The sequence below is a fragment of the Odocoileus virginianus genome, chromosome 11 (assembly GCF_023699985.2).
Source record: "Odocoileus virginianus isolate 20LAN1187 ecotype Illinois chromosome 11, Ovbor_1.2, whole genome shotgun sequence".
Taxonomy (NCBI): Eukaryota; Metazoa; Chordata; class Mammalia; order Artiodactyla; family Cervidae; genus Odocoileus; species Odocoileus virginianus.
The window spans coordinates 9,724,238-9,733,372 of record NC_069684.1 but is presented as its reverse complement, the minus strand read 5'-3'; the positions used below and the strand labels follow the sequence as shown (position 1 = coordinate 9,733,372).

Here is a 9,135-nt window from a genome sequence, read left to right as displayed (position 1 = left end):
ACATCATGTAGGTAGCTTGAAATTGACCATAATAGGAGTATTCACACAATGAAAGTAGCAAATGCTACATCTACCCATGCATCAATGCTAAAAGTCTAACAAGACAGATCATTTAAAGCATTTTAAACACAACTTACAAACTTAGTAAGTCTGAAACTTTTGGTTAAAACAAATTTTCTTAAACAGTAAAATACTGCTTGTGAAGAAACTGTTTTATAGCTGTGGGATCATAAAATACATATCAGTCTCTGTCACCACCCTGCTGCACACACTGTTCTTGACACAGATCTCCTAAAATTCTTATAATTTCCTAAGTGGTAAGAGCACTAGGAGCATCTTTGTTTTAATATTTAGTCCTTGTCCCTGGTTCCTAACAGAGTTGATAAATCCCTTGGAATTTCCTGGGTAACAGCAGTGTCACTAGTTGCTTCTAATGAGGCAACTCTTGGTTGGCCCCTCGCAGGACTGGTCACCAGAAAGACCAAGCCATGATAAGAAGCTTGGAATTTTCAGCCTCACCTTCTATTCTCCAGACAGTAGAGAGGGGATAGAAATGAAATGAATGATCAATCATGCCTATATGAGAAAGCCTCCATCAGTTCAGTTCAGTACAGTCACTCAGTCGTGTCTGACTCTTTGCAACCCCATGAACCACAGCATGCCAGGCCTCCCTGTCCATCACCAGCTCCCGGAGTCCACCCAAACCCATGTCCATAGAGTCGGTGATGCCATCCAACCATCTCATCCTCTATCGTCCCCTTCTCCTCCCGCCTTCAATCTTTCCCAGGATCAGGGTCTTTTCAAATGAGTCTGTTTTTTGCATCAGGTGGCCAAAGTATTGGACTTTCAACTTCAACGTCAGTCCTTCCAATGAACATCCAGGACTGATCTCCTTTAGGATGGACTGGTTGGATCTCCTTGCAGTTCAAGGGATTCTCAAGAGTCTTCTCCAACACCACAGTTCAAAAGCATCTATTCTTCAGTGCTCAGCCTTCTTTATAGTCCAACTCTCACATCCATACATGACCACTGGAAAACCATAGCCTTTGTTAACAAAGTAATGTCTCTGCTTTTTAATATGCTGTCTAGGTTGATCATAACTTTCCTTCCAAGGAGTAAGCGTCTTTTAATTTCATGGCTGCAATCACCATCTGCAGTGATTTTGGAGCCTCCATACAAAATCCCAAAAGTACTGGGTTAGGAGAGTTTCTTTAACACCAGGCAAACACCTGAAGGTGTGAAAGAGTGGTGCTCCTAAGAAAGCATGGAAAATCCACATCCTTCCCCACATACCCTGCCCTATGCATCTATTCCATCTTGATGTTCATCTGTATCCTTTATCTTATTCTTTTGCAATAAACCAGTAGATAGTAAGTAGACTATGTGCCTGAGTTCTGTGAGCTGCTCCAGCAAGTTAATCAAAACCAAGGAGGGGTCATATGAACTTCGATTTTAAAATTTGATCTGTATTACATGATAAATCATGTCCTAAAAAAAAAAAAATCATGTCCTCTCCCCCTTCAGAAATGTAACTGAAACAGTTTAATTTTACATAGTTGGCCACATGCCTAGTACTGTATCCTATAACCTTACAGTGGGAATGAACTTGGTAAGGTTTTGTGAAATGTGTGTCAACTGAAAAAATACCGCAACCTGAAAGTTATGTTTTATTTGGCGGAAATTTTTAGAGGTAGCATCTTCAGTGATCCTGAGAGAGTGACTCTGAGAAGGCAGCGGTGGGGAAGGGGGGGTAGGCAGGAAGATGGGGGAGGGAGGTGTGTGTGTATTGCGGGAGAGCCAGGTTATATAGATGTTTTGCAACAAAGGACAGGTAGTCTCAAATCAAAAGTTTTTTTGTAAATTAAAGAAAACCAGATAACCCAAGTTAAGGAATTTAGCGCATTTCTGTGTATGGGAATGCAAGAGTCCGGGCTCACTGAAACCATTCCTTTGACATGCACCTCAGCTATTTGGGGCCAGTATCTAGTGTTTTTCACATCCTGAGTTCCTCAGGGCTCACTGTAGGGATTGGCTGCAGCCTAATGGTTGCTAGATGGCAGGTTATTACTCCTTCCTGAGTTCCTTTGGGGATGACTAGCTCACTGTGGAGGACTGCAATTGCTGATGACTGTGACATCCTTGTTTACTGATACAGCAGGAAATGTTCCATTTCTCATGTGAAAGAAAATGAATTCACTGATAGCAAGGTGTTTTAAAATGGAGCCTGGAGGCCATTAACAAGGTGAACCTTACACAAGGATGGAACTATGACCTTTTGAACTGGGCCAAACCACAAATATTCCAAGGACTCTGCAAGATCACCTGAAACCTGTCACAGTCATGAGCTGAGCTTTCCCCTCCCGCTAGTGTTAGCCTTTGCACCCAAACCTGTTTAGCCTAGCTTCTGCCTCCAATTCCACTTAAAATTCTTGGTAACACGAACCTCCTTCCCTTGCCTTTAGGAGCGCCTGACTTTTACTTCCCAGCAGGGCACTGTTTGGTTTGCTACCAGAATCTATGCGACCTTAACTGCAATTCTTTGATTCCCCAATCAGTCTGTGAAGTGAGGGTCCCTCAGTCGTGTCTGACTCTTTGCGGCCCTGTGGACCATACAGTCCATGGAGTTCTTCAGGCCAGAATAATGGAGTGGGTCGCCTATCCCTTCTCCACGGGGTCTTCCCGACCCAGGAATCGAACTAGGCTCTCCTGCACTGCAGGTGGATTCTTTACCAACTGAGCTATCAGGGAAATCCCAGTCTGTAGGGAAATCCAATCTGTAGGGAAAGACCAAGCTAGCCAAGATGGCGATGGTCAGGCTCTCACCCCACAGCCTCTCGCTCTCGCCACACGTTTGGTAAATAATGATTATGTAATGGTGAGCTCATTTGTAGCACTGCGCATGCGTGCCACGAGGAACCCGCTTGGCCACGGGGCCACGTTTGTTCTGCATGCTTATATAAGCTCCACCTGCAACGCCCTTGAGGGTGCATTACGGCTGCGTCTGCTGGGTCAACCACAAGAGGCGAGAACACAGCGTTCTGCTGCTACGGCTGCTATACCAGTCAGAAGAGAACAAGTGTCTGCAGCTCCTTGAGTTTCCCTCCAGCTTCCCTGCTCGTGCCTTGCCTACCCTGGGTTCAGTGAGCAGTGAGATACAGCAAAACAACTTCCTTCCAAGATACAAATTCTAAACTTTCTGAAAAGGTTTCTCAATTACAAAAGACTTATAATTCTGTCACCCGTTCCTGCTCCTCGAGTCTGTCCTCCACATCTACCCCCATCTCCCTCCTCTTCTTCCCTTGCTGAAGTCCCATTTTACCCCCAAACCTTGAGGCCCCCTTCTTCAGCCTCCACCCCCAATCTCCTTCATTCAACCAATTCAAGCTCACCGTTTAGGGAGTTCGCTGGCAGTCCAGTGACTCCCCACTTCCACTGCAGGGGGCATGGGTTACATCCCTGAGCAGAGAACTAAGATCCCGCAAGCTGTGTAGCGCGGCTGAAAAATAAATAATAGAAAACCCCTTACATTTAAATTGAAACCCAGTAATGAGGGCACCTTTTAAAATGTACATTATATACTTTGGACTAAGAGTTGCTAGCTATAGTCAAAGAGCTGTCCGAGGTAACTGTGGACCCTCACCATTTTACAAAGGAATTCAACATTGTCATTCAAATCTACGAGCCTTTGTTTCCTGATCTTTATCAGTTTTGTTGGGGGGTTATGGCTAAAGCTGGCTGGAATCCTCCTTTAGAGGATCTGCAATGTATCCTGCCACCTGATAGCCCTAAAGCCTAAGAAATAGCAAAATTTTATATGAAGCCATTTCTCAGGCCTTCCTAAAACCTGTTGATTGGAATAAAATCACAGAATGCACTCAAGGACTAATAAACCTGTGCATGATATTACAACAGACTTGAAATTGTTTCTAAGGAAAACCCTGGACTCCTTTTAGATAATAGAGTCTTTAACTCTATGTTCCTAAATGGCCCAGGTGAAGATCTCAATTTGGGCAAAGTGAGCCTGACTTAATTGAGAAACCATGGCAACTCCTGATTTGGTTAATTTGGCAAACCTATTGGACTCTGCCTGCAATGTGGGAGACTAAAATTGTATTATTGGGTCAGGAAGATCCCCTGGAGAAGGAAATGGCTACACACTCCAGTATTCTTGCCTGGAGAATTCCATAGACAGAGGAGCCTGGTGGGCTCCATGGGGTCTCAAAGAGTAGGACATGACTAAGCAACTAACATTTTCACTTTTTTCGTTCACAATTCAAATAAACTAAAGACCACTAAAATCATAAATTTACTGGTTCAACAGCTATCAGACTCCTCCCAGAGGCTTCAACAAACTAAATCAAAGCCTTCAAACTCTAAAGATGTCTGCCATTTGAATAAGAAGCCTGGCCATTGGAAAAAGGATTGCCTTAAACTAAAACACTTTAAACAATCCTCCCAAGTTAAACCTTTAGTTCTTCTTATGGACTGTGCTTGCTGTAAGTACAGAGTGACAATTCACTTACGATTGGAAGTGAGCTCCTTCTTGTCTTCACTGACACTGGAGCCACACTTTCTGTGCTCAACGCCACCAATCTCAAACAACCCTTTCCTCCCTACACTGAGATAATTCAAACAGTGAGAATATCCTGAAAACCCTCCCTAGTTTACAAGTCCCCTCCCTTCCTTTTCCAACTGGGCTCCCTCCAGGACAATCATTCCTTACCTCTGGTCTGTTCTGCTCCTGTCAACTTCCCAGAAAGAAACCTTTTCAGAGAAATATTGTTGCTGGCCAAAATCTTGGCTTTTTCTGCTCAGTGAAGCTGAATAAAAAGTGCAGAAACAGAGTCTGGAGGAAATAGAAAGGTGGCTTTATTTCTCAGCTGGCGGAGAGGGGAAACACAGTAGGCTCGTGCCTTAAGAACTATTCCTCCCCCTCCCCTGCCTCCACAAGGAGTCTGGGGGCTTATATAAGGCGAGGGCTCGCAGTCAGGAGTCGGTGATGAGTAACAAAAGTGTTCAGATCTTGATTTCTTCCTCTTGCCCTTTACAAAGACAGTCACAGACTGGCATCAGTAATCCAGTGATGAGTCTGGCAGTTCGGTAGTTCTGTGGCCTTTTTGATATGTAACTACAAGGCAAAGGGTGTTGTAAGGGTAAACACAGATAGAGGATGTAGTTAGCCTAGAGTCAAAAGGAAGTAGGTGCAAAGTGGTGTCGATCCTGCAGAGTTAGAGGGCAAAAAAGCAAACTTAGTTACAGACATGCAGAGTTAGGAGCAGTTAAAGTAAAAAAAAAAAACACCAGGAGTGTTCAGGCCTGCTCACTATTCTCTTTATCTTCTTTGTTCTCAGGAAAGGAAAAGAAAAAAGCCTCATTCCTCTTTTTTTTTTTTTTCCTTTTTGCTGCAACAGTATCATGCTGTCATCTCTTTTTCTTAAAATGGAAAATTATTCTCAAGATTGATTCAGTTCCCTGGACAACTCATGCCATTCCAGCTCCTCAGTTCTATTATTAGCAGTTTTTGCCCTTAGGACAAGCTTGAAAGAACAGAAAGTTAACACTCCTCAAAGAAGTCCCTAAGAAATGCTAGGCATAATTCACAACTGACATTGCATGGATTCATCCAGCTCCCCCAATTCAAATTCAAATTGATCCTGGTAAACTTCTTCCAAGCATTAATCAATATCCTTTAAATCATGAGGCCTGGGCAGGAATTTCCCTCGTGGCTCAGCTGGTAAAGAACCCACCTGCAATGCAGGAGACCTGGGTTCAATCCCTGGGTTGGGAAGATCCCCTGGAGAAGTGAAAGGCTTCCCACTCCAGTATTCTGGCCTGGAGAATTCCATGGACTATATAGTCCATGGGGTTGCAAAGAGTTGGACACGACTGAGCAGCTTTCACTTCACTTCACTTCAAACCAATCACAAGGGAATATGAGACACAAGGCCCCACAGTCCCTGCACCAGCCCTTGTTTTACATCCATTCTCTCTATGAAGAAACCCAAGAAAGAGGATAGAAATTCATCCAAGATTCGAGGGCTATTTAGAACATCGTTATCCCTCATCATTTGATGGCCCCTAACTCTCATATCCTTTTAATGACAGTACGTAGAGAAGGTAAATTTTTCACCATAGAAGACCTCTGTGGTGCCTTTTGCAGCATCTCTGTGGATTCTGAAAGTCAATTTTTATCTGCTTTCATGTGGGGAGAACAACAATACACCTAGCTAGACTTAAAGCCTTCCTACTTTTCACAGATCCTGAACAGTGATTTAGTAGATGTCATTTTTTCCACAAGGGTCTATCTACGCTCTTACAACATGTTGATAAGCTTCTTCTGTTCCTTTTCTAAGGAAACAAGTAAGCAAAATGACGTCAGTCTCCTCAAGCCATTAGCAACTATTGTTCATTAGGTTTCTAAAGAGAAATTACAAGTTGTTCAAATGCCAGTCAAATACCTCCGATACCTGATCTCAGATCAAGTACTCCTTTTAGACCCTAATAGGATTCAGTGTCTTAAATTTCCAGTAGCCACAGACCAAAAGACAACATCAAGGATTCTGGAGTCTGGCTGGATACCATGGGAACTGGATACCTGATTTCTCCTTAATAGCCCACTCTCTTTATATGTTGCTCAAAGCTGAAGGAATAGATCCTTTAAATTGGGAAGAAAACACCTTTATGACTCTTCAGATCCTGAAAATCAGACTTCTCAAACCACCTGCTTTATATTTAAAAATTATTTATTTATTTATTTATTTTTGGTTGTTCTGGACTTTCTCCAGTTGCAGTAAGCAGGGGCCACTCTTCTTCGCGGTGCACAGGCTTCCCTTTTCGGTGGCTTTTCTTGTTGCAGGCACAGATTCTAGGCTCAAAGACTTCAGTGGTTGCAGCCTTTGGGTTCAGTAGTTGGGTTATAGGGGCTCATTAGCTGTGGCTCGAGGGCCCTAGAGCATGCGGGCTCTAGTAGTTGCGGCTCTCGGGCTCTAGAGAGCAGGTTCAGTAGTTGTAGTGCATGGGCTTAATTGCTCTGACGCATGTGGAATCTTCCCGTACCAGTGATCGAACCCATGTCCCCTGAATTGGCAGGCAGATTCTTAATCACTGTATCACCAGGGAAGTCCTCAGAGTATCTGTTCTAGACCTTCCTGGTTACCAGCTTCCCTTTCCCCTTCTTTGTGTAGGGAAGGGAGGAGAATGCCTTAGGAGTGTTTACAAAAAGGCACAGAGGTCAACACTGAGTCCTTGGTCATTGCGGTCAATAATTAGACCCTGTAGCCAGAGGTCTTCCCCCGTGCCTAAGAGCTATTTCAAAAGCAGCTCTACAAAATCAACTCAGGAAAAGGTTATGGGCTGTCCACTCGTCACCTATGTTCCCCGAGCAATAGAAACTTTGCTCAGTTCTTATCACACTCAATGCCTTTCTGTAAGCAATATTACCTCACATGAAATGCTGTTACTAACTTCTCACAAATCCCTTTCCCAGGGCAACAACCTTAACCCTACAAACCTTTCCCCTTTACCTACTGACCAGACTCCTCATCACTATCTGGCCCTGGAGCTGACTTACAAGAAATACCTAGCTAATGCTGAAATTTAAGTTTACTTAAGTTTAAGTTTACTGATGTTTCTTATATGAACAATGGCAAAGGAAAACATCATACGCAATCACTTCCTCCTTTGAAGTAATTGAAGAAGCTCCACTGACCACTGCTACTTCAGCCCAGCAAGCAGGGCCCCATGCCCTAACTGAGCTTGCACACCCAAAAGAAGGTAAAACTGTGAATATCTATACAGACAGTCACTTTGTGGTAGTTTCTAACCTTGGCACTTTGGAAACAAAGATTCCAGGAAACCAGATTAAGAATGAAAATTGGGTGAATGAATTGTTGGAATCAATCCAAGTTCCATCTGTCCTGGTCATCATGAAGGTGCCTGGACATTCAAATTAAACTCAGATGAAACCAAAGGAAATGATCTGGTTGATCAGGCTGCCTTATGAGCCAACCAACCTGAAAGGTTTTATTAAGTTTTGTCTACATTCTCAAAGAGGATCTAATGGAAGTGATCAAAGAAGCCCAGTTGAAGGCAGTGCACAAAAGTTTTATCGGGCTGATGATAGCTGTATTTTTAGCCCATTAACTAACCTATGGTATGGCCCCGGAAGAAGACCTGTCTTGCCAGAGTCCATGTCCTGATGGCAGTGACTCATCAGATGACTCACTGGGCTGTGATAAATGAGACAATACTGTTGGGAAAATTTTTTTGATTGATTAGTTATTTTATTTTATTTATTTACTGTTGGTTGTGCCATGTCTTTGTTGCTTTCTGCGTGGATTTTCTCTAATTTTGGCAAGCAGGGGCTACTCTTTGCTGCAGTGGGAGGGCTTCTCACTGCTGTGGCTTCTCTTGTTGCAGAGCACAGGCTTCTAGGCACGTGGGCTTCAGCAGTTGCAGCACTCGGGCTCTAGAGTACAGGCTCTTTAGTTGCGATACCCAGGCTTAACTGCTCTGCGGCATATGGGATCTTCCCGGACCAAAGATTGAAATTGTGTCCCCTGCATTGGCAGGCAGATTCTTATCTACTGCATCACGAGGGAAGTCCCAGGAAATATTTTTAAGGCCTTCAAGGAGGCAAAATTAGCTTGTGCTGTACACCCTTTAAAAAAAAAAAAAAAACAAGGAAAACTATCCAAACTGTCCCTGGATGTTTTGATTTGTTCCCCAGTGGCTCAGGGGTAAAGAATCTGCCTGAATGCAGATTCAGGAGATGTAGGTTCATGGGTTTGATCCTGGGTCTGGAAGATCCTCTGGAGTAGGAAATGGCAACCACTCCAATATTCTTGCCTGGGAAAATCCCATGGACAGAGGAGCCAGGTGGTCTGTGGGGTGGCAAGAATCAGACACTACTTAGCAACTAAACCACCGCCACCACAAAGAGCCTTTTAAGATACGGCACATGGATTTAATTCCATTGTCTTCTTCCCAAGTCTATAAATTTGTGCTTGTTATGATATGTATGTTTCCTCATTGGATTGAAGAAATATTGTTTTTTCAATATTGTAGAAATATTGTAAGAAAAGGTTAGGCACTTCTCCAGTGGTGCAGTGGATAAGAATCCACCTGCCTATGTAG

At 43.5% G+C, this 9,135-nt stretch overlaps 1 long non-coding RNA gene across 2 annotated transcripts; it reads right to left on the bottom strand.

Annotated features, from left to right (window-relative positions):
- Nucleotides 1-289: 289 nt before the first annotated feature.
- On the bottom strand, nucleotides 290-5,169 carry LOC139037434 (uncharacterized). Of its 2 annotated transcripts, none has more exons than XR_011490237.1 (3): nucleotides 4,724-5,169; nucleotides 3,390-3,496; nucleotides 290-1,029 (listed from the first exon to the last, which is right to left on the bottom strand). It is a non-coding gene; the product is annotated as an uncharacterized lncRNA (long non-coding RNA). The 2 variants fall into 2 exon arrangements; XR_011490238.1 differs by lacking the exon at nucleotides 4,724-5,169 and adding an exon at nucleotides 4,524-4,609.
- Nucleotides 5,170-9,135: the final 3,966 nt, after the last annotated feature.